At 37.8% G+C, this 24936-nt stretch overlaps 1 pseudogene; it reads right to left on the bottom strand.

Moving 5' to 3' along the window:
• Positions 1-1398: 1398 nt before the first annotated feature.
• Positions 1399-24936, bottom strand: part of LOC116552024 — a 41966-nt pseudogene continuing 18428 nt past the window's right edge.

Raw genomic sequence — 24936 nt, forward strand, 5'->3', positions numbered from 1 at the left:
AAAACTGTGCTCTATATGAAGTTCAGGTTCACTTGCCTGAATCTGTAATTCCCAAATCGCAACTTTCTCTCACCTCGTGTAACCCTCAAATGGTTCCCCTGTGCAATACTTTCCTAGTATTTCATAGCACCACACTATTACCTCATCACCTACTGGCCTTCCTCACTTTTAATTTTACAATGAGCAATACAGAGTTTTTCTGCTGGAAGTTTTAGGGTGTTAGAATCAGAATCTATCTTATATATATTTTAACTCTATATTAGAGATGAGGAAATCGAAATCCAGAGAGGCTAAATGAGTTAAAGATTATACATGAGCACTGCGGAGACAGAGTAGAACTAGAACCCAGATGCCTTGATTCCTAAACCAGTGTTTTTCCACTATCCCACAATATTTTCAAAAGCAACATGCTGGAAGACAGAGAAAGAGAAAAAGTGCCCATTTTCTGTGAGTAACATTCATCAATCTTTACATTATTTGAGAGCCAGGGCAAACTGCAAGAGATAGTAAGTAACAGGGGCTAAGTGGGCATTGTAGTATTAGGCAAGCAAGTCCATTTTGCTTGCTTTTTCTTTTTCTTTTTTTTCTTTCTTTTTTTTTTTTTTTTTGAGACAGAGTTTCACTCTTGTTCCCCAGGCTGGAGTGCAATGACGTGATCTTGGCTCACTGCAACCTCTGCCTCCCGGGTTCAAGTGATTCTTTTGCCTTAGCCTCCCTAGTAGCTGGGATTACAGGCACCTGCCACCACACCTAGCTAATTTTTTGCATTTTCAGTAGAGACAGAGTTTCACTATGTTGGCCAGGCTGGTCTTGAACTCCTGACCTCAGGTGATCCACCCACCTCAGCCTCTCAAAGTGCTGGGATTACAACCATGAGCCACCATGCCAGGCTCTTTTTCTTTTGAAGGATTTTCTAAACCTGCTGTAATGGAAACATGAAGCAATAGCATCATAAGGGACAAAACACTTAGAAGCACAAAAACATGTCTCATTTAATCTACCTTTCCCAACTATGTCAGGTTAGCTTTTGGATGTTAAACCTGCCATATTATTCCCAAGGCTCAGCTTAATAAATTTTGGGATATCCCCTTCCAAAAGGAGAAATCACATCTCTCCATTTTCTCACAAAAGAGAAAGCATTTGGAGAATTATCCAATCCTAGTCTTTCCTATATCTGGGCCCTACCTGGACTATAGGGAGGAGGTAGGAGTCTCAATTTAACTAAAGGAATAGACTCAGAGCCCCTCTTCAACTTACATTACCTTCTCAGCAGCCATGAGGAGAATCATAGTCATTTCTGCCTAGTAAACTGAGATCTGACTGGGTGCCCATTTCATCCCTGCCTATAATATATAAACATCCAGTGGGGTAAGGAATAGTAGGAGAGGGCAGCCTGAGTTACCCTGCAAGCTTACTGGTGATAACCAAGGACTTTCTCTGGGGCAGATCCTGTGTTCCCAGATTCTTGTCCGGTTTTGCACTAGGAAGTTGCTTATTCTTCATCTTGGCTTTGGACATGCTGTAGTTTCCTGAGTCAAAGTATCTTTTCCCTTTCTGAAATCTCTTCATGAGGAAGCCGGAGCCTCCAGGCTCTTGTCCTAGGCTCGGATACTTGGACTTCAGCTTTGGCTCCTCAGCGCTCTCAGAGAGAATACCTTCTTTCTCCTGCATCACTGTTCTCCCTGCTGGTCTTCTCCATAGGGTTCTCTTTTTCTTGTTACTGGGATGTGATGGGACTGAGTCTGTGGAGTATAGGAAGGCCCAGAAAGTCAACTGGAAAAGGGAAAGGGGAAGGGCAATGGGGACAACCTAAGCTGCTGCTCTGGCTCCTGTCACTAGGGTTGCTCAGTCAAAATAGCCATAAATTATTTTTCTGATTTATTTATATCATTTATCTGTGTTCTCTCATATCTCACTTAGTTTCTTTAATATCATTATTTTGAATAATTTTTCAGGCATTTCATAGATTTTCTTTTCTTTGAGATCTGTTACTGGAGAGGTGTTGTTTTTCATTGGAGGCGTCATGTTTCTTTGCTTTTATGTATTTCTTGTGTCCTTATGTTGATATCTTTGCATTTGGTATGAGTTACTCCAAATTTTATGGATCGGCTTTTGTAGAGAAAGGCTTTTTTCTATAGATGTATCTATAGTGTTGGTTGAGTAGCACGCTTTGGCTTTGATGCTGGGTGGCTGCAATCATATAGTGTCTGTATATTTTTTTCAGCTATAAACACTGTCTGTGAATTCCTCAGTTGCAGTGGTTAGCAGAGGCTATGGTGAAGTTTTACTCAGGACAGGAATGCCAGGAGAGACAGTCCTTGGGTGTCAGTGGTGGCAGCCACAAGCTGGATGTGCAGGTCCTTGGGCCCCTGAGTAGTGTGGGTACCAGCAAAGGTGGACCTAGGCAGACCAGTCCTTGGGCCTCCAAGCACCTTGTGTGGGTGCTGGCAGTGGTGGGCCAGGTGGGTCTTGTGTTCTTGGATAGCATGCATGGCATTTCTGGTGGTAATTGTGGCTGCAGACCTACTTCAGGTCCCTGAGTGGCATGCACAGGTGCTAGGAGTGGTGGTGGTAGGCTGGGTGAGCTGGTCACCAGGTCCCAGGGAGGTTCATGTGGGTGCTGGTAGTGAGTGGGGTGGTCTCATTTCTTATGTCTCGGGACAGTGCATCTGTGTGCTGGTGGAAGCAGGCAGGGCAGGCCTACCCCCAGGCCCCCCAGGCAGCATGCATAGACAGCAGTGGTGATGGGGTGGGCCTGTCTTCAGGAACCCCAGTAGTGTGTTCAGGTACTGAAGGCCACAGGTGGGGCAGATTGATCCCTAGGGACCTGGATGCCATGCTTATTCATGCCAGTACCCAGGCCCCCTGAAGGCATGAGCAGTGGCCTTGCTGCTAGAGGAAGTGAGGTTGTTTACAGTGGTAGCAGCAGCCCAGGGCATGCAGCTCTCAGGCTCTTTGGGGTGGGGTGGGGGGCGTGTATGCTTTAGCTCCCCTTGTCGGTGACAGCCACCTCGTTGCATTGTACCTCCTCTTCTTTGGGGTCTAGGATATTGTGTGGCTAGAGTGCTAGGCAGCATGCTATACTGCTGGGTCTAGTTGGCATCATAACACTGCAGCCCTCTGAGGGATGTCATTGGGGTTGTGGAGATGCAGGGCTGTCGGGCCCTAGAGCAGGATGTAGTTAGGCGGGCTCTCAAAATGGTACTGTGCTGCAGTTGCTTGGGTCTCCGATAGTGTGTGGGACGCAGTGCAAAGTCCCTTTCTGGAACTATGCCTTTGTGTGGACTCCAGGCAACTCCTTATACTAGTCTTGGGGCCCATGAGGGCTGAGAGGCTCTCCCTTGGCTGGATTGTAGGAGTTTGCACAGGAATGTGGGCCACTGGGGATATTGTGCTTACCCTTTCCCCTCAATGAAGAGTTCCTCCTCGCTCCAAGCCAATACTGATTAGGCTGGCTGCTTCAGTTCTCTATTCTTCAGTGTTTCAGAGGTTTCCTGTCATTTCCTTGCTGAATTCCAGTGTTCTCTCTTAGAAGCTCCGTTCAACATGGGGCTATCTACTTGCTCTTTTGTTCTTCTTTGTGGAGGAGGTGAGTGCTGGGTACCGTTAGCCATTTCAAAGCTATCTAAATTGAAGTGTTTTATAGATGCCATGCATCAACGGTATCTTTAATAAATGCCTGAGATTCTATTAAAATCAAGGAATATGTTTGTTGTATAGAAAAGTACAGTGGTTATGTAGTTCTGATAATAGTTTATATTGTTTATTATATTTTCTTTTTATGGTTTTAAGGTACGAATAATTTCTTTCTAGATTGCTGATACTCTTTCTAGGTTACTCAAGAAATTATTTACATTCTTAAATAAGGAGATATTTTTAGATTGAAATGTCTTTATTTCTAAGCTTCATAATTTTTTGCAACTTTAAGAATATATTCTTGAGGTATTCTTAATAATTACATACTCTCAGTAGTATAGAAGAATCATAAGTTACAATCGAAATTTATCTTTACATTGAATCTTTGTCATGCATAGACTCCATATCACCTTTTAGAATTAGAAAGGGGAAATTTAAATGGCATAGACTATTAAATTCACCAGGTAATCACATAAGGGCATATAAAAAATGTCTGTAGTCTAAAGTCTTGTTCTTTACAATGTAATAAAAATATGTAAAATCCAAATTTGGCTCTGAACTTTAAACTTGCAGAACTCTACAAACAGTACAGGAAATATGTTTTGAAAAATAGCCAGAAATCAAAGGTCAATTTAATATGCCTAACAAAATGAGAGATTACCAAAAGTGGTTTTCCTTTTTAGTCCTTCCTTTTTTTATTTTCTTTTTATTGAAGGAGAGCATTCTATCTGTAAATGTCATTCTCCTTAAAATGCTCAAAATAATTTCCAAAAGAATAAATCTTTTCTTGAGATTTTTACATGGCTTATCAAAAAGTTTTCATTCCTTATACCTCACTTGCTTTTGACATTATGAATGTGTATCTCTTGAAAGCATCTTTTCTTAAATAAATATTTACATAATGACTCAGTCTACTGCTAGTTCAGGCAGTATGGATTTAAAGTTGTGAAGACATAGAGTTGATTCATAGGAGCAACTGGCATTTCTTAATGATTTAACAAGTTTAAGAATCATTATTTTAGAAAGACAACAAATATTTTAAGTCTAACACCATATGAAAACAAATTGTATTTTATCACTGATTTAACATGGGAGGGTATGTGCATCAGTTATGTGTGTATGTTAGTTATACATTATTGTATAACAAATCTTAGTGGTCTAAAAAATGTACTATATTTCATAAGGCTTGACAGGCTTATCTGGATTATTTTACTCTATTTACTCTTTGTCTCAGCTGAGAATGCAGATACTTGCATATCTGACTGGGCTCCATCATCTAATATAATTAATGCACATGACTGGCAGTTAGCATTGGCTTGTATTTTGTTTCTTCTTCACATGGCCTCTCAACACGGCTTAGACTTTATGAATATGGCAACTGGGTTCCCAAAAAAAAGTAATTCAAGCAATGAAGGAAAACACTGCAAATCCCTTGAGACTTAGCTTCAGAAGTTACATAGCATTGTTTGTACTTCATTCTATTACTGGAAACATATTACAGAGATAGCCAGGTTACTGAGAGGAGAAGTAGAATCCAGTCCCAATAGAAGGAGGAATCAAAAATCATTCACAGCCATCTTCAAGCAAGTACAGGGGGAAAAATCTCAACGTTTCATGAGAAATTGACATGGTATCCTATAAATTGTTTCAGACTCTGCCATTACTTGCTTTTTCTAAATATTTCTCTTTTTTGCACAGAGATTGAAAGCAGAGCTCATTGTATACATTGAACATTATAACCTTTTGATCTGACACACAGCTTTGGAAAAATATATATAAGTAACAATGGCTGCAGAATAATTACCATTGGCACATAAAAGTAGAATAAAAACTTAAAAGTTTACATTTAATTTATGGAAGCCAATTGAAAATTTCTAAGTGTAGTTTATAAATATAAATTGTTTATACTCATTGCTTAATTAGACTTGGAATGACAGAAATGTCGACGACTATTACACCACTCTTATGTCAGAGATTTCTAGGTATTGCCTCCTTTTCACTTTCTCCTCCTTCCTTCGTTTAGATTTATACATTTTTAGCTTAACAAAAGGATTACACCTTCAAGTGTAATCCATTGCAGTTAGTTGTATGACTAAGTGCCAATTATTAGTAAGAAGTGTTGGGTGAGCCCTTCTTGTCTTCTTTCATTTTACTGTTCAAAGTAGATAATACTGCTGAACAAGGTTCACATCCAGATATGGAGTGGGAAGCTGAAAGGAGTCTGGTTTCCTGTTGACACTGAGGAACACTTATACCAGCCCTTGACTGCCAACCTCAGGATTGCTTTCATGTGAGAAAAATAAACTTCTGCTTGTAGAGCTACTTTTATTTGGGATTTTTGTTGTTGTTGTTTTAAGGAGCCAAGCCTAATCCAAACGGATTCACCTGCTAAACATGCTCTCCATCCTGGACTTAAACTTAATGAAAATATAATCAGTTTTGAGAGTTATCTTTTCTATGGGTGATGTTTTAGATGTGATTCTTGCCTTTTTTCCTTTTTTCCTTTTTTTTTTTTTGGCCTGCCACTTCTTTGGTGGCTTCAATGAAAGAAATATTGTATGTGTGCATATGTACTCATTTACAAGCAAGGAAAATAAAAGAATTGTTAAAGTTGACCTCAGATAATATCATCGTTGTTGTTTGATGAGTACTAATTGACCAAAAGCTACACCAAAGAAAGTGAATTCTTTTCTGTCTACTGCTTTGATTATCAGAGCACTATTGAGAATCCCAAGCAGGAAATGAGTAAGTCTAATTAAAATCAAATAGTAAGTTAAATACCTTAACATTACTATGACTAATATGTAATCACTGGTTGATACAAATAAAACTTTACAACATTTTATATACATAGAAATATTTAAAAGTGGCTTTGAAATTTATGTTTTTTATTTGGACTGTGCCTTTAATGCTGCTATAATCATTTGTATACAAGTCTTCGTGTGGACATATGTTTGCATTTTTCTTGGGTATATCCCTAGGAGTAACATTGCTGGGTCATGTAGTAACTCTATGTTTAATAATATTAGAAACTACTAGACTGGTTTCCAAAGTGGTTGTACCATTTTACATTGCCAGTGGAAGCGTATGAGGGTTCTGATTTCTCTACATCCTTGACAACACTTACTACTGGACCTTTTGATTCACATCATCCTAATAGGTGTGAAGTAGCATCTCACTGTGGGTTTTTTGTGTTTTTTGTTTTCAGGCACAATCTCCACTCACTACAACCTCTACCTCCAAGGCTCAAGCAATTCTTATGCCTCAGCCTCCCAAGTAGCTGGGATTACAGGCATGTGCCACCATGCCAAGCTAATTTTTGTACTTTTAGTAGAGATGATGTTTTGCCATGTTGGCCAGACTGGTCTTGAACTCCTGGCCCCAAGTGATCCACCCATCTCGGCCTCCCATAGTGCTGGAATAACACATATGAGCCACCATACCCAGCCTCTCATTGTGGTTTTGATTTACATTTCCCTGATAACTAATTATGTCAAATATCTTTTCATGTGCCAATTGGCCATTTGTTTATCTTCATTGGAGAGACAGGTCTATTCATTTCTTTGTCCATGATTTTTTGGGTAGTTTGCCTTTTTATTATTAAGTTGTAAGTTTATAAGTGTTCTTTGTATATATACTAGATACAAGTGCCTTGTCAGATACACAATTTGCAAATATTTTCTCCCATTCTGTGACTTGTATTTCTACTTTCTTGATGGTGTCCTTTGAAACAATATCTGTTAAATTTTGATGATGTCTTATTTATCATTTTTTATTTTATTTTTTTCTTTTGCCACTTGTGCTTTTGGTGTCATGTCTGAGAAACTGTTGCTTAATCTGAGGACATGAAGATTTACTCCTATGTTACCTTCTAAAACTTTTATAGATTTATCCCTTATGGCTAGGCCTACAATCTATTTTGAATTAGTTTTCATATGCAGTTTCAGATAGAATTCTGCTGAATTCTTTTGCATGTGGATATCTGGTTGTTCCGGCACCATTCATTGAAAAGATGATTCCTTCCCCACTGGTTGGTCTTAGCATTCTTGTCAAAAATCAATTGACCATCAATGTAAAGGTTTATTCTTGGACTCTCAAATTCTATTTCTTAATCTGTATGACTAGTTTCATGCCAGTATCACACTATGTTGATTACTGAAGTTTGTAGTAAGTTTTGAAATTGAGAGAAATTAATTTCCCAACTTTGTTCGTCTTTTTTGAGATTTTTTTTTTTAGCAATTCTGTCTTTTGAATTTCTATTTGAATTTTAGAATCAGCTTGTCCATTTTTGCCAAAAAAATAAGGCAGCTGGAGTTTTGGTAGGAATTGCATTGAATCTGTAAATCAATTTGGGGAGTATTGCTATCTTAACAATACTAAGTCATCCAATTTATGAACATAGGATAGATTTTTTATTTAGTTTTTATTTTTTAATTTATTATTTATTATTTTTATTTATTTATTTTTGAGACAGAGTCTTACCCTGGCACCCAGGCTGGAATGCAATGACATGATCTCGGCTCACCGCAACCTCCCTCTGCCTCCTAGATTCAAGCTATTCTCCTGCCTCAGCCTCCCAAGTAACTGGGATTACAGTCACCAACCATCAGGGCTGGCTAATTTTTGTATTTTTGTAGTGATAGGGTTTCACCATGTTGTCCAGGCTGGTCTTGAGCGCCTGACCTCAAGTGATCCACCTGCCTTGGCCTCCCAATGTGCTGAGATTACAGGAGTGAGCCACTGTGTCTGGCCTAGTTAGTTTTTAAATACTTATTTCAATGATGTTTTATAGCTTTTTCAGTGTATAAGTTTTACACATTTTTCGTTAAATTTATTCCTCAATATTTTTTGATGCTTCTGTAAATAGAATTGTTTTATTAACCTCATTTGCTAACTTTTTATGATTAACATATAGAAATACAGTTGACTTTTGCGTATTGATCTTATATCTTGGAACCTTGATGAATTCATTTATTAGTTTTAATAGTTTTTCTGTGGATTCCTTATGATTTCCTATATACAAGATAATGTCATGTATGAATACAGTCAGTTTTACTTATTTCTTATATGCTGATGCCTTTTATTTATTTTTATTTCATAATTGACCTTATTAGAACCTCCAGTACAATGTTGAATTCAAGTGGCAAGAGTGGACATTCTTATCCTCTTCCTTATCTTAGGGTGAAAGCATTCACTCTTTCAGCACTAAGTCTGATGTTAGCTGTGGGTTTTTAAAAAATACATGTGCTTTATCAAGTTGAAGAAGTTATTTTCTCATCTGTATCTAGTTTGCTGCGTATTTTTATAATGAAAAGGTTTTGGATTTTGTTGAATGCTTTTTCTCCATCTATTGAGATATTATGTGGGTTTTATCCTTTACTGTATTAACATAATGTATTACAGTGATAGATTTTCATATATTAGAAAAACTTTTCATTCCTGGATGAATGAAAAGTTGGTTGCTCTTCATATGTTGCTGGATTCAGTTTCCTAGTATTGTGTTAATGATTTTTTCTGGCTATATTCATAGGAGATGTTGGTCTGTTGTCTTCTTGTGATGTCTTTGTCTGGTTTTGGTATCGGCGTAATTCTGGAGTCATAAAATAAGTTGGAAAGTTTTTCCTCCTCTTCTATTTTTTATGGAAGAATTGGTTTTAGTCTATTAAATGGTAGAATTTACTAAGGAAGCCATCTGGGCCCTGTCTTTTCCTTTGTGGGAAGTTTTTTGATTACAAGTTCAATCTCTTTTCTCTTAAAAGTCTACTAAGATTTTAAAATTTCTTCTTGAAGATCGAGACCATCCTGGTCAACACGGTGAAACCCCATCTCTACTAAAAATATAAAAAATTAGCTGGGCATAGTGGCGTGTGCCTGTAATCCCAGCTACTCAGGAGGCTGAGGCAGGAGAATTGCCTGAACCCAGGAGGCGGAGGTTGCGGTGAGCCGAGATCGCGCCATTGCACTCCAGCCTGGGTAACAAGAGCGAAGCTCCATCCCCCCCAAAAAAAGAAAAAAAAAATTTCTTCTTGAGTTAGTTTCAGAGATAAGCGTTTTTTTTCAGAAATTTGTTCATTTCATTTAGTTTATCTACTCCTTTGTCATACATTTGTTCCTAGTATTTCCTTATAATCATTTTTAATTTTGTAAACTCAGTAATAATGTCCCCTCTTTTATTCCTGATTTTAATATATTTCTCTCTTTTTTTTTCTTGGTCAAGCTAAGCAAAAGTGTTGCCAATTTTCTCAGTCCGTTCAAAGAACTGATTTTGGCTTCATTTTTTTCTCTTGTTTTTCTATTCTCTCTTTCACTTATATCCACTCTCATCTTCTGCTTTGTTGTGACTTAGTTTACTCATCATTTTTTAGTTTCTTAAGGTATGAGGTTAACACATTGATTTAAGATATTTCTTTTCTTCATATAGGAATTTACAAGTACAAATTTCTAAGTACTGATTTAGTTGCATCCTACGAGTTTTGGTACATTGTGTTGTTATTTTCATTAGTATCAGATTATTTTCTAATTTCCCTTGCAATTTCTTCTTTGATCCATTGTTTATTTAGGAGTGTGCCTACCATTGATGTCAAATTATGGTATATAGAGGAAAAATGTTGAAAGGAAATTTTAATAATTTATAGTATGAAGTAGGTCCTACTCTGAAAGCAAATTACTTGCATATAATAGAACATTCCATTGCTCATTTTCACTTCACACCTGTGTTTTTTTATTATCACATATTCCAAGATGGTATGGGTAGATCCTCTCAAGGTTTTCATCATGTTTTCACTACCTACAATATCCTTTATTTTTTCTGACTCAATTTCAGTTTCTCTGATTGTTCAGCAATCAGTGCAACATAGTGGTTTTTCTCCTTCTTCCTGTTTAGGAGGCCATATAGTTAGCAAAGAAAGTCAAACATTTGTTTTATTTTCTATTTTCAGCATAACAAGAGTTCCAGCAGAAGAGAACTGACATTTAGTGGACCTGATATGCATTTCATGTGTTATTTTAAATTAATTATTTCAATAGAATATGGTAAAGAAATTTGTTCCCATTTTCCAGATGAGACTCAGGAATTATCAGTAGTTTTACAAAAAGTCAAAATGATAAATGAGAGACCTGGGATTTAAACCCAGTTTTGTGCCGTGTTAGTGGTCATACTCTTTCCACTGCATCTGCTTCCTGAGCAAAGAAGGCACATCACTACTAGATTTGGGAAATTTTATAATTAGCACTAGAAACATAGTAGCTTTGTCAGGCTCTACAATCTTTCTTTACTTTCTCAAAGCTTTTACTTTTTAATTATCTGCTAATTCTCGCCTAAATGTTGTCCACCAGATGATCCACTTTAAAATGTGTTGGTTTCCAGAGTGTTTGATACTATAATTATTCTTCTTTCTATTAGATCTGTTTATTGCATTATCCACATGCTAGCCATGATGTACATGCCACCAAATCTTGGAGATACCTAAGCTAGCATCTGCAATTTTGCTGTAAAATTCCATGCCTGTTATTTTTCATGTTGCATCCCAGTAGATTTGAAGTTAACAGTGTTATTCCTACCATTTTACTTTATCTTCCTTCTATTCTTATTCTTTCTGTCCTAGCTGTTGGCCTTCCGCATCTTGTTGTCATATTTTATGATGTTTTCTCCATTTCCATTGTCAGCTTAAAGCTTGTCAGTCTAGTGGTTAAGATGGATTCAAAAGCGAGACTGTTAAATTCAAATTCTTTCTCTAATACTGACCTGAAATGTAAGAACCTGAGGATGTTACTTTACCACTTTAACCTACCTTACAGGGTTATTGTGAACTTAAATAAGTAGACATATATAAAATGCTTCATTAGAGTTCGGTGTACAGTGTTCAACAGCTTTAACTCTAATTTTTCTTATTAGTGTTATTAAGTCAGTCATTATGATTCACACATAATTTTCTTGCAGTAAGAGCATAAGGTGGAACCTAGCATTCTAATATTTTTAAAAGAATTTCTGCATGATTAGCCATTAGCATCCTACAGTCCTCTCATCTTTTTACTATCACATTCATAGCTTTTCTTGAAGACATTTTTATGAATTCTGGGTTTCTGGCAGCATGCCATAGTAGAATTTAGAATATTGGGCTAGAAAAGAGATTCATAAACTTAATAGTGTCCGATTTCTCCTTGTTTAATCAAGCACAGGACAATCAATGTTCTTCTAAAGGTTTGGGTTGCCTTTAATGAATGGAATGATGGCATCCTTATATGATTGCAGGAGGGCACACTTCCTCTTCTCTTCCACTATCCAGCATCTTCACCATATTTTGATTTTCTTGGAACTCTTCATCTTCTATAACAAAATGCACTTCTCAAGTCTTGTCCTTTTTCAGGGAGATCTTTCTAAGAAAAACAAAGCATACACTCTGGCAGGATATTGGATCACCTCTATTTAGCCTTGAGGTGAAATATAAGCTTTTTTGATTCCCTGTGGATACAGCTTTTATAGGATATATGGGTAGAGAATCAGAAGTGAAATGCTTTTGAAATGAGTACTCAGCTTTTCTGGTTCACCCTTCTACTCAACCTTCTAATTGAAGGTAATTCCAAGTAGCAACAGCTTTATTCAACAATTGCACTGGAATAAAAATCATATGAGACATTTGTAAAATTATAGTTACCAGGGTCTGACTTTGAGCTATTAAATCAGACTCTCTGAGTTTGAGGTTATACAAATCTGTGTTTTAAAAAATTGCATCCCGGATTTACACCTTTTCTCTATTTTTCCCTTTATACCTGATAGTAAATATATAGTAAATATATATGTGTACATATATATGTAATGTATATTATATATATATATATGTGTATAATATAAATATAAATATTTAATGTAAATACAAGATGGGCATGTTACTATATTGCCCAGGCTGGTCTCAGATTCCTGGCCTCAAAAGCCTCAGCCTCCAAAGTAGCGGGATTATACATGCAAGCCACTGAACAAGGCATGATAGTAAAATTTGAACTACTGGATTTATTTTTTATTTTCTAAAAACATTTTTCTTAAATTATTCAAACTTCTGTCTTTTAGTTTACTTTCTGGGATATTTCCTTGCTTTATTTCTGTCTTTTTTATTTAAAAGCTTATTTCACAAACTAATTTCTAGGCACATTTCTTGTTTTCCAAATGTTACAAATTTCTTGTTTCATGCATGCAATATTCTCTTCCCTGTCTTCGAAGATACAAAATAGCTTCAGTTTCATCTGGGGTCAGTTTTCCTGTTTGTTTATTTTGGCTTTCATCTTTAATGTTATATATTATTCTCTGCTTCTGGTGACCTTGGATATTGAGTCAAATTTAATATCTAAGAGGGATTATTGGGTACAAACTCTGTTTATGGGTAGAGTTAGTAACACCAGGCTTCTTTCAGATGAGTGTTAAGGGAGCTGCCTATTATTTTTAAGTGTCAGAAACAGGAGAGCTGAAGGACACTAACACACTCTGTAGCTATCCTAATTATCTCTAGGTTTTTTTAAAACCATGTAACAGTTATATCTTCATTTTTTTCTTTTTTACCTTGGAAGGAGATACCAACTATTTCAAATATTCTGTATAAAAGGGTGGGGAAATGGGGTAAGCTGGAATCAACTTTTTTTGTGGTATACACAAACCTCTAATCAATTCCCCTATTTTCTGCCTCCTTTTTCATTCTTGTCTTACCTGCTTGTTGTCTTAGGTCTGGAGCCTTGATTGATTTTCTACTGCACTGAATCCCACTTTGTTTAAGCTCTAGGCTACAGCTTCCGCTATTTTCACCCGCTTTTCTCTTGTAGAAATATGTTGAAATAATTCATTTGCTGAAGCATCTATCTCATGTTATTTGAATGGGGATCAACAGAGAGGAGAGACAAAACATGTGCACAGCTGAACCACCATCTTAGACAGATGATATAAAGCTGCTCAGCAGTGACAAAGTTATTCCAAGTGGATGTTCCCATCTTCCTCAAGGCTCAACCTTAATTCAGCTCTAATTTCAGTACATTAGGCTAATCATGTGATTCTCTAAGATACTTTCTACTAATAGAGATGCTCTCCCACTGTTAAGAAGCATCTTTTTATCAAGGAGCATTTGGGTGTCTTCTTTTGCTTTGGCCTATGTGTACTGTACCTGCCAGAAATTTCCTCAATTCTGACGTAACTACATTTTTTTTCCCCTTCATTTAGATCATTTAAATAGAAATTTGTTCAGAGTGGAGATAAATGCCCATCTCAGTTGCCATTTTGTGTAGAAATACTCTCCAAGCTGCTATGGAGTAAACAGCCTTTCTCTCACACCAGCTTCATATATTAAAATTCTAATACCTATGACTTCAGAATGTAACTGTTTGGGAGATAAGATTTTAAAGAGATAATTAAGTAAAAATGAGGTTATAAGGGTAAGCCCTAATGCAATATGACTATTGTCCTTCTAAGAAGTGATCAGGACACAGATGGGCATGCAGAGGGAAGATCATGTAAATACATGGAAGGTGGCCACCTGCAAGTCAACGAGAAATATCTTAGAAGAAACCAACCTTGCTGACACTTTGATCTCAGACTTCCAGCCTCCAGAACTGTGAGACAATAAATTTCTGATGTGTAAGCCACTCAGCCTGTGGTCCTTGATTACGGAAGTCCTGGCAAATGAATAGACAAGCTCTTAATTTAGACAAGCTCTTAAGACAAGGACATTAAGATACAGCAAATAACATGGCTAATGAGTGAAGAAGGTAGACTTACACTCAGGGCTTCTAACTCCCTCCTAATTCTCTTTTGTATTTCACTACCCCTGTCTTGCTACTAGTAACTGGTTCCTAGAGCATACATGATTCCAGGATCACTAATACCATGGACCACAGGTCCTGTATCAATAGTTCATTCCATATATCTTTCAGTCTTACATTCTGACTGTTGAATTTCTCTTATTTATATTGAGCTGAAATTTGTATCCCAGTAGCTGACACTGGTTGGTGCTGGATTTTCCTCGAAGAAGCAAAAATAAAGATAATTATTTTCCATGCAGTAAATCTTCATTAGCATACTTTCCCCTTTCTTTATCTTCTGCCCATAATTGTTTGTCTTTTCTGATTAAGCAGGTTCCTTCAGTAGCTTCTTTTAAAAATCTTTTAAATTACAGTAAAATACATATAACATACAACTTACTATTTTAGCCATTTTAAGTGCACACTTCAGTTGTACTATGTACATTGACATTGCTGTGCAACCATCACCAATATCTAATTTCAGAAATCATTTTATCTTGCAAAACTGAAGCTCTATACTTATTAACAACTCCTCATTCCTCCTACCTCCAGCTCCTGGCAACCATAATTCTACTTACTGTCTCTATGTTTTGATTTCTCTAAATACCTCATATAAATGGAATCATGCAGAATTTCTTTCTTTCTTTTTTTTTTTTTTTGTAACTGGCTCACTTTACTTCACATAATGTTCTCAAGCAGTTTCTTTTATTAACGGGATTTCTAGCTCCTTCCCCATCTCAGTCATTCTTCTCCAAAACCTGTTTATTCATATCCTATTCAAGAAAGTGGAGTTCAGACAGCACGTATTAATCCAAGCATAGTCTGAGAGGCAGAGAAGAGAATTCATTCTGGATATTACATTTCTAATAAAGAACTCATGAGATCTTTTTGATTGCCTCCTGCCACTGTTGATGCATTGAGCTTTACTATCAACTCAAAGCCCTAAGTCCTTTAAGGCACTTCTTCCCACAGCCCCACCCCTACCATTGTGTGTCATGAGGCACAAGGACCAGCAGCAATTTCATATCAAGGTCATAATAAGACTGAAAAAAGGATCTGCATAAAAAATGAATTTTTTAATGCAGTGTCTTCTATAATAGCATTTCACATTCCCATTAAATTCTAGTCCATAGGTAGAATCAATGCAGTGACTTTGGGAGATAAAAAATAATGAAAATTATTAATATACACTGACCCTACTTTCCAAATGCACATTCTGTAATGACCCAGGATTGCTAGGCGAAGCACATTTTTTTCCACTGAAAGCACAAACATATGAAATTGAACATTTTTTATTTTACGAATACACACTAGTTTCCATTTAATAGGCAGTTCTCAAAGATGATGCCAAGCCACACTTATATGTATGTGATAAAATAGGTTGTGAACCCAGGTATGGTCATTCGTTATTAATGAGAATACTGAAGTTTTATAAATGAGGTACCTTTTGTTAAAACTTACAGTGAACCCAAGGATATCTCTCTCATTTGTTTTCTGGTATGGAAGGAAAACGATTGAGTTATAATTAGTCAGCTAGGTGGAAATTCTTCATAGTCTTCTTGGAATGCAACTGTTATTAATGTACTGAAAATATTTGAGGGATTATGAATCACTTAAATTCTTTTAAGTTGCAATTTTAATTATTTTTTATTTTACCAAGTGGATAAGTTTATTATAAGGAAGAAAATTATAAAGAAAATGTAAATAGGAAAGTGAATCTTACTTCTACATTACGTCCATAGGATTATTTAGAAATGCTTTAGTTCCCAGCAGTTTCTTTGCTTCATCAAAATCTGTGTAACCATGGGAATGTGAACATGTGAGCATCACCCATCACATATATTAAAGCCAAATATATACATATATATATGTAGAGAGAAAGAGAATCACTAATGAAGGCAACTTAGATAATATATAGCTGGGAATATAAATATAATTTTTTACATTATAAAAGCCTTATAATATATAAGGCTTTTATATATATGCTTTATAAATATATATACTTTACAAGACATTTGAAACATTAATATTTAGGCAAGTGACTATCTCATGCTAGTCAAATTTCCTAAGTATATAATTCACTGGCTCCTGCTATGACAGCATTTTGGTAAAGTAGTCATCAAGATATATTGCATTTTGACCTGTGAAATGGACAGACTATATAGTGTTAAGATTAACTTTGAAGTTGGAAAATTGTTCAATGGTGTCATAGTTTGCTAACAGTTTCCCCCAAACCGCTATAGCTTCTTAAAGCTATACTGGACTTTCAGACAATATCAGTGCCTTCAGAAAATCCATATTGCTCAGGAGATGATACATTTGCTAATAAAAATAATTTTTATATTCATGTATCAATAAATAGGTTCAGAGAATCATCCTATACTTTTTGCTGAGAATCAAATATAAGAAATGTAGTCAAGATACTCAAATTATCTTCTTAATAGACCATTTCTTATCAGCTTTACTTGGTCCATAATTTTCAGTGTGACTAGCTTTTTTCCTGATCTTTAGGTCATACTTCAATGAAGTAATATTTTATTGATAAAAGCTTTTTCTAATTAAATTACAGTCACGTGCTGCGTAGTGGGTTTTGGTCAACAACAGACTGCATATACAATCGAGTCGCCTAGTAAGCTAAGGTTAATTTATTATTGAAGAAATATAAGTATTTAAAAGTTAATTTAGTGTAGCCTAGGTGTGCAGTGTTTATAAAGATGGCAGTAGTGTATGGTAAAGTTCTAGACCTTCACATTCACTCACTACTCTCTCACTGACTCACCCAGAGTAACTTCTAGTCCTGCAAACTCCATTTATAATAAGTGCCTTGTACAAGTGTACGGTTTCTTATTATTTATATAGTATTTTACTGTACCTTCCTTATGTTTAGGTATCTTTAGACATGCATACTTTCCATTGTGTTACAACTGCCTGCAGCATTCCGTACAGTCACATGCTGTACAGATTTGTAGCCTAGGAACAATAGGTTATACCATATAGCCTAGGTGTGTAGTAGGCTACACCATTTAAGTTTTGTGTAAGTACACTCTGACGTTTGCACAATGACAAAATCATCTAAAGATGCGTTTCTCAGAATGTATGTCTCAGAATGTATGTCTGTGGTTAAGTGACATGACTGTATTTTTCTTAAATTGCATAACAATCTCAACTTTTTCTTTTAGGATGAATGTAGCTTTTCCTGCTTTTTATCTTTGTTCTTTTGCTTTGCGCATCCATTTGTGTACCCAATTGTTTTACCCCACTGTACTTTATCACTTATCATTTATTATTATTTTTTGAGACAAGGTCTCCCTCTGTTATCTAGGCTGGAGTGCAGTGGCATGATCTTGGCTCACTCCAGCCTCAGCCTTCTGAACTCAAGCAATCCTCCCATCTCAGCCTCTCGAGTAGCAAGTAGCTGGGACTACAGGCACGTGCCACCATGCCAGGCTAATCTTGTTTATTTTTTGTAAAGACAAGGTCTTACTATGTTGTCCAGGCTGGCTTCAAACTCCTGGGCTCAAGCAATCCTCCCACCTTCGCCTCCCAAAATGTTGGGATTATGGGCATGATCCACTGTGCCCAGCCCCCACTGTATTGTAATTGATCACTGCTTGTCCCCTCTTTAGCAGCTGTAATCTTAATTATTTCTAAGTTTGAATTGACAGAATTTAACTTGCTACTAAGTGACTGGAAATTAACTTTCTCATATACTGAATGTTCCCAGATTTTGCTAATAGGTAACAAGGTTTCAGTGTGACACTATTTGAGGTTCGGTAGGCAGTTAATGAAGTTTTTCTTTTAAAGAAATCTTTTCCTTTTCACGAAATGTCCTCCAGATTCCTGGACCGGCTGGACTGATGTGCTTTTAGCAGTACCCACAGGGCCTGGCATAGGTGGAGCTTGCCCCTTTCCTGTGCTGCTGTGGTTGGTGGTTGGTATTTGGGTGGTATTCTCCTGCTGTTGCTGGACCTGCTCCCATTATTACTGTCTGAAGCCTCTGCAGTCAGTTCTCTTAGTTGCACCCTTGACACTTCTCTGTGCTCATTTTTCACCCTCTTCTTGCAACTCTTCCAACCAATTTGCCTTTGGTGTTGGAAAGTCTGACTTCTTTTTCTTGAAAGATTTCTCTTTTTTTTTATTTGACATCACACATAAGTTTATTTTTAAAGGCCATTATGATTTCTTTCACTCCTTCATGTGTGACTTCCCATAAAAACATTCTTCCCCTTTCTTATTATATCCCACGCTTTCTGTCTTTTTCTTCTTTTTATCGTATGTTGCAAATTTGTCCCCGCCAAGGACCATTTTATTTGTTGTAACATTTGCCTTTTCTTTTTCTTTTTCTTTTTTTCTTCTTTATCCAGGTAGGAAATTAGAAATTTTACCAAGGTCTAACAAGACTGATTCCTCAAAGTGGAAGCAGCCTTTTAAACTCAGGCTATGTACACAATGACCTTGTGGAACAGGTTCAGCCAGACTTTCACTTGCATGAAAGCACAGGGTCTGTCCTTTTCTTTCCAGAGGCCTCCTCTCACATTCCACAGCTAGTTTCTCTTAGGCCTGACTTTCATAACAATGGTATTTCCTTCCTTGTGGTTATGAAACCAATCAACTGAACATCACATATGCAGCGTTCCCATACTATCAGCAGCTAACATCACTGAAATGCAGGTTCATGCCATCTCTGGGCCATCCCACTTTTAGCATGTTGATTCTTCTTCTCATGTTGGTCCCAGCGTGGACACAAGGTGGCTGCAACAGCTCCAGACATCACGCAGTAAGTTTCAGCATCTGAAACAGTCTCCATCCTTTTATAAGAGCTGAGAACACTCCTCTAAGTCACCCAGCAAACTTCCCTTCACATTTCAATGGTCAAAACAGCATTGTTGGACCCGCTCTGAAACTGGAAAGGGAAATGGAGTTGCCTTGATTGGCTTATGCTATACAAGATTTATCCCCAGAGTTGAGGAGGGGCGTAGGTTCTCCTGAAACACATGGATTCTTATGCAGGATCCTGGTTCTCTTAGTAAGAAAAGTCCAAGGAGGGGATTGGCTATAGAATAGGCCCCAGCCACGTCTGCTGCTGGAATGAAAAGCTTTGATTGAACAGGTAAGAACTGGGCCCAAAAAACTGAGACCAGCCTTTGGGAACTAGGCTATCCAGAAGGCCTTCTTCCAGGCTACACTAGCAAAGCGTTCTTTTGATTCCTGCAGCATTTGTTAATGTAACACTTATTGACAGCACATCTGACTTTTTGGGGTCAATTATTCTCTCAGGTCTGTGCTCTGTTTCCCCAACTAGATGGCAGAGGAATATTTTAGCAGGTTGAGATTCATGAAAGGGCAGTAAAGGGATTAGGTGTCTAACCCTGTTTCTAATCTCAGCTGCATTTCCATGTGCAGAGCAGAGACTGGCCCTGAGCAATGGAGGAAGTCTGCTCACTTGTCTTGTCTTCCCCCAGTGCAGCCTGCAGACTGCCAGTTGTGGGCTGTGTTGGGCTAACAGACATACTCTTTTAACATTAAAATGGTTTTTGATTTTTTTTAAGAAAACTGAATCGCTTGGGGTGGGGAGAGGAGGGGAAGGTGGGGAGGGATAACATGGGGAGAAATGCCAGATATATTATGCACCTAAAGTAAAATTAAAAAAAAAAAGAAGAAGTAGAATCGCCTTGTGGAGACCAGCATTGCCTTGGCTGTTGGGTCCCAGGACAAAAACCAACCTGGGCAACAAAATTAAAGGCGTTTCATACAGTGAACTTCCTCTGTTTGAGAACCATCGTGGAATTCATCCATAAACATCTCATTAGTTAATAAGGAAGATGAAATTTTAGGCAAATAATTATATGTCCTTCTTTAATGCCAAAAAAAAAATTGGAAGATGTTCTAGGAAATCTTGATTTCTCCCCTTTTTTTTCTTTTTCGAAAAATCTGATACTATGACACCACTGAGTCCACATCTTTTAGAGTAGCTGGCTTGGGCTGCCTAGTGCTGGCCCTTTTAGAGTGGAGCCTGGGCTCTCCTGTCCTCCAAGGTGCTGCCAGGATCTTGTTCTCCCCACACTAAGTGTTCAAGGTACCTGTTGGGCTTCCATAACATTTATATTTGAGATTTGTATTTATATCATCCTGTATATTGATGTCACGTTAATTTTAAAAAATCTTCTGCTCCACACTTTCTTTCTCTTTCTCTTTCTTTCTTTTTCTTTCTTTCTTCTTTTGTTCTTCTTTCTTCCTGTCTCTCTCTTTCTTTCTTCTTTCTTTCTTTCTGTCTCTCTTTCTCTTTCCTCTCTTTCTTTCTCTTTCTTTCTTTCTTTCTTTTTCTTCTTTCTTTCTTCTTTCTTCTTTCTCTTTCTTTCTTTCCCTTTCTTTCTTCTTTCTCTTTCTTTCTTTCCCTTTCTTTCTTCTTTCTCTTTTGAGATGGAGTCTCATTATGTTGCCAGGCTGGACTGCAGTAGTACAATCTCGGTTCACTGAAACTTCCGCCACCTGGGTTCAAGCAATTCTCCTGCCTCAGCCTTCCGAGTAGCTGAGATTACAGGCGCCTGCCACCACACCCAGCTAATTTTTGTATATTTAGTAGAGACAGGGTGTTATCATGTTGGCCAGAACGGGCTCGATCTCTTCCCTTGGGATCCACCTGGCTTGGATCTCAAAGTACTGGGATTACAGGCGTGAGCCACCAGGGCCCAGCTTTTTTCTTTTTTTTTTTTTTTTTTTTTTTTTTTTGAGACGGAGTCTCTCTCTGTTGCCCAGGCTGGAGGGCAATGGCACGATTTCGGCTCACTGCAACTTCCGCACCTCGGTTCAAGTGATTCTCCTGCCTCAGCCTCCCTAGTAGGTGGGATTACAGGTGCCTGCCACCACATCTAGCTAATTTTTGTGTTTTTAGTGGAGATAGAGTTTCACCATGTTGGCCGGGGTGGGTCTTGAACTCCTGACTTCAAGTAATCTGCCTGCCTTGGTCTTCCAAAGTGCTGGGATTATAGGCATGAGCCATCACGCCTGGCCTTAGTTGTCTTTAAATAAAGTTTTCAACCTCCTTGGTAACATTTTGTCCCTCACATACATGAAGATTCCATCTCCACTGCACATTGCCATTCCTCAAATGATGGTATCCCTACCTATTTCCATGACTTTGTTAGAAAACTCCATGGGTCTGGAATATCTCCGTGGTAAGCTGAATAATACAGCTCCTGTTCATCAAAGATGTCCATGTCCTAATCCCCGGAACCTGTGAAAAAGTTACCTTCCATGGCAAAAGGAGATTTTTGCAGATGTGATTTAGTTAAGCATTTGGATGGGGAGATTATTTTGTACTACCTAGGTGAGCCTGATATGATCACCAGGGGCCTCCTTATAAGAGGAGACCAGATATGGGGAAGCCGATGTGAAGTCAGAAGGGGAGTCTTTAGAGTGATGCGGTTGCAAATTAAGAAATGCCAAGACAGCCTTTAGATGCTGTAGGAAGCAGGGTTGGCCTCCAGAAGGAAGCAGACCTGCTGACCTTTTGATTTTAACTCCCTAAGATGAAGTTTAGACTTCTGCCCTCCAGGACCGTGAGAGTAAATTTGTGTCTTTTTTAAGCCACCAAGTTGGTAATTTGTTACATCCACAATAAGAAAATCACTATAACTTCCTTCCTCTATCTTTCCTTATAAATGTTACCTTCTCATTGAGATCCCTGGGGATCATGAAAATGTGCTGGGTGCAATGGCACGGTCTCGGCTCACTGCAACCTCTGCCTTCCGGTTTCAAGCGATTCTCCTGCCTCAGCCTCATGAGTAGCTTGGATTACAGGCTAATTTTTTTTTTGTATTTTCAGTAGAGTCAAGGTTTTACCATGTTGGCCGGGCTGATTGCCAACTCCTGACCACAGGTGATTCGCCCACCTGATCCTCCAAAAGTGCTGGGATTACAGCCTTGAGCCACCCTGCCCAACCTTCCCAGAACTTATCTCGGTTGCTTGATCATGGCTAATAGTTAAGAAATATTTGTTGAGTGAAAGAAAGGGAAGACTAGGAGGAATATGAGTGGCCAAAATGGCCATGATGTGCAATGGTAGGTAAGTTTAATTGTATGCTTAAATAATAATAGTTTATATGGCTTGGCATCTTGGAATTTTAGTACCTCTAGATTACTTGAACTGGCCTAATGAACTTTCAGGAAAGAATAAAAGAAGAAAGGAGAGGAGAAAAGAGGGGAGGAAAGAGGAACCGGGGAGGGGATGGGAGGAGAGGAGAACTTGACTACAACTAGAAGAATAGACTTTCTCTGTTTCCTCTTTATTTTGAGTGTGGTGTGGATCACAGAAGGACTACATTTTCTGTTGGAGCACTAGGATAAGCAACTTTTCTCATTAAGCTTTAAATTCCACTGCTATTGATGACTCCTCCTAGATGGTATGGATTATGGAGTTCTAAAGGCATGTTTTTCTCATGAGACCTTTGGTCAAGAATGGCATTCCACTCTAGATGTTGTAGATTCCTTTAGCAAATAAGGTCATAATTTTTCTTTTTTTCTGTGACACATATTAGAGTAGGTTATAGCTGTATAAGTGGACAACATGCTATTTCAGTGCTACTTACGCATTGGCATCCAAAGAGCTCATCTCCAGGGCAAGTGACATATTTGCATAATGTCAGTGAAGTTTTGTGTTCCTGTATTAACTGACAGAGATAGACAATGACAGGATACCAGGAAGCTGTGTTGATGACAGAGCCTCTGAAAGTAGAGAGTGTATATTCTTTCAAGATGACATCATCCTTCAATTAAGAGAAGGTAGGAGGATACCCAAAGGAAGGAGAATGGGGAAAGGAGAAAGAGCGAGCTACGGAAGAGCTGGGATGATAGTAGATAGCTTTGATTACTGAAGGAACGAGGAAGCACATGTTTTAATTATGTTGGACTTTGAATGAAAGAATGTGACACTTGGTACAAATGGATTAAGCATTTTGTTTAACTAAAGGATTAATGAAAGAGGAGAACAAATAGATTAAGATTAGGCTAATGTTATTACTGTTGTTTTTCCTTATGGATTACAACTTAAAATCTTGTCTTCCGTACGTGTAACTACAGTGAAATGTGACCTTACTGTCTCTTCCTGTGTAGGTTCATAAGAGCAAATTTTATTTATACATCTTGCCCATTTTGATGGAGAACCCAGAACTTGATCTAATTCTTCAAAAAATCCACTTTATATCTGAACAGCTTAAAATGAGACATGAACTATTATTTTATAGAGAATATGATTTATATGTGTGTATGGGGTATTGGTGGTGGTGGTTATATCACACAAATCATCAGCTCTGCCTCAGCAACTACTACGAAATGAATATTCTGAAACTCACTGAAAAAAATAGATCCTCCAATTAATAGGGCCCACCAGTTTTAGAAGGCAGATAGTGATTACCTTTTGTTACTTATGCATTCCTTTGGGGTTGCAGCCAACATCTAAGTCGCTCAGTGTCTTAAGCTGGGTTCCCTAGAAGCAGATGCTGAGATGAGGATTTGAACACAAGTGATTTATTAAAGGCGTTTCCAAGAGAAACTGGAAAAGGAGTGAGGGAAGCAGAATGCAGAAGAGAAAGAAGCCAAGCAAAGGTACAGCCTTAGGTGAAGTCCTAGACTTGCCCCGATCCAGTGGAATATAAATTACACCTCATAGTTGGTGATTTCAGGCAAGAAAGCTGGGCTTCCTTGCTGTGGCACCACTAATCATTGGCCAAGAGCCAACACAATGGGCTACAAACCCTCATGTATTTGAGGCTCTACCTGTGTACAAGTTGCCTGAGGGCCATCCCTTAAAGAAGAAGCTCTGCTGTGGGCCCTGACAGGCAATTGCACATTGATGCTGGGAAGAAGGGGGACAAAAAAGCAGGAAGAGGGATCTAAGAGAATCTCAGCTAAACACTGACACTGACTACTAATACTTATCAAAGTACTCTTTCCAAATACCAAGTGCTTTTTCAAGGGGAATTCTTGATAACAACATCTCTCTCTCTCACTTTATTTTTATTGCCCTTCACTAAAATATTTTCCTGCCCCTGATTACTATAACAGGTATTCATTAAGGCACAATGCCCTGTAAAAATAGTACAGAAAATAAGGTGGGCTCTACAGGTCAAAATTTGCTATCAATATGAGCTCCTTATACCCTTGACTCCATTTGAATACTTTGCCTAAAACTGACTTCTTGGATTCTGGTCCTGTGCCCTAGTTATGGTATTTTTGGATTCTTTCTGGTAACTCTATAGCCTCACTGATTTTGAAGTGGCATGTTGACAAACTGCTTTCCTTCCATGATCTCCCTAGGTTTTAACTCTGTTGTGCATTACTGAGATTTATTCCTAGCTCATTAATGATAATGACCACAATAGTAAAAGTGACAGCTATCATTTATTGAGTTCTTTTGTGTATCAGGCAATTTAGAAATAAATTTTCACACTCTCTCTGATAATTGGGTATTATTATTTTCTTTTTATGAATGAAGAAACTTAAGCAAAGTGGGAGAAAAATGAAACT

This window comes from Sapajus apella, unplaced genomic scaffold, assembly GCF_009761245.1.
Source record: "Sapajus apella isolate SASKATOON/1434 unplaced genomic scaffold, GSC_monkey_1.0 scaffold10, whole genome shotgun sequence".
Classification (NCBI taxonomy): Eukaryota; Metazoa; Chordata; class Mammalia; order Primates; family Cebidae; genus Sapajus; species Sapajus apella.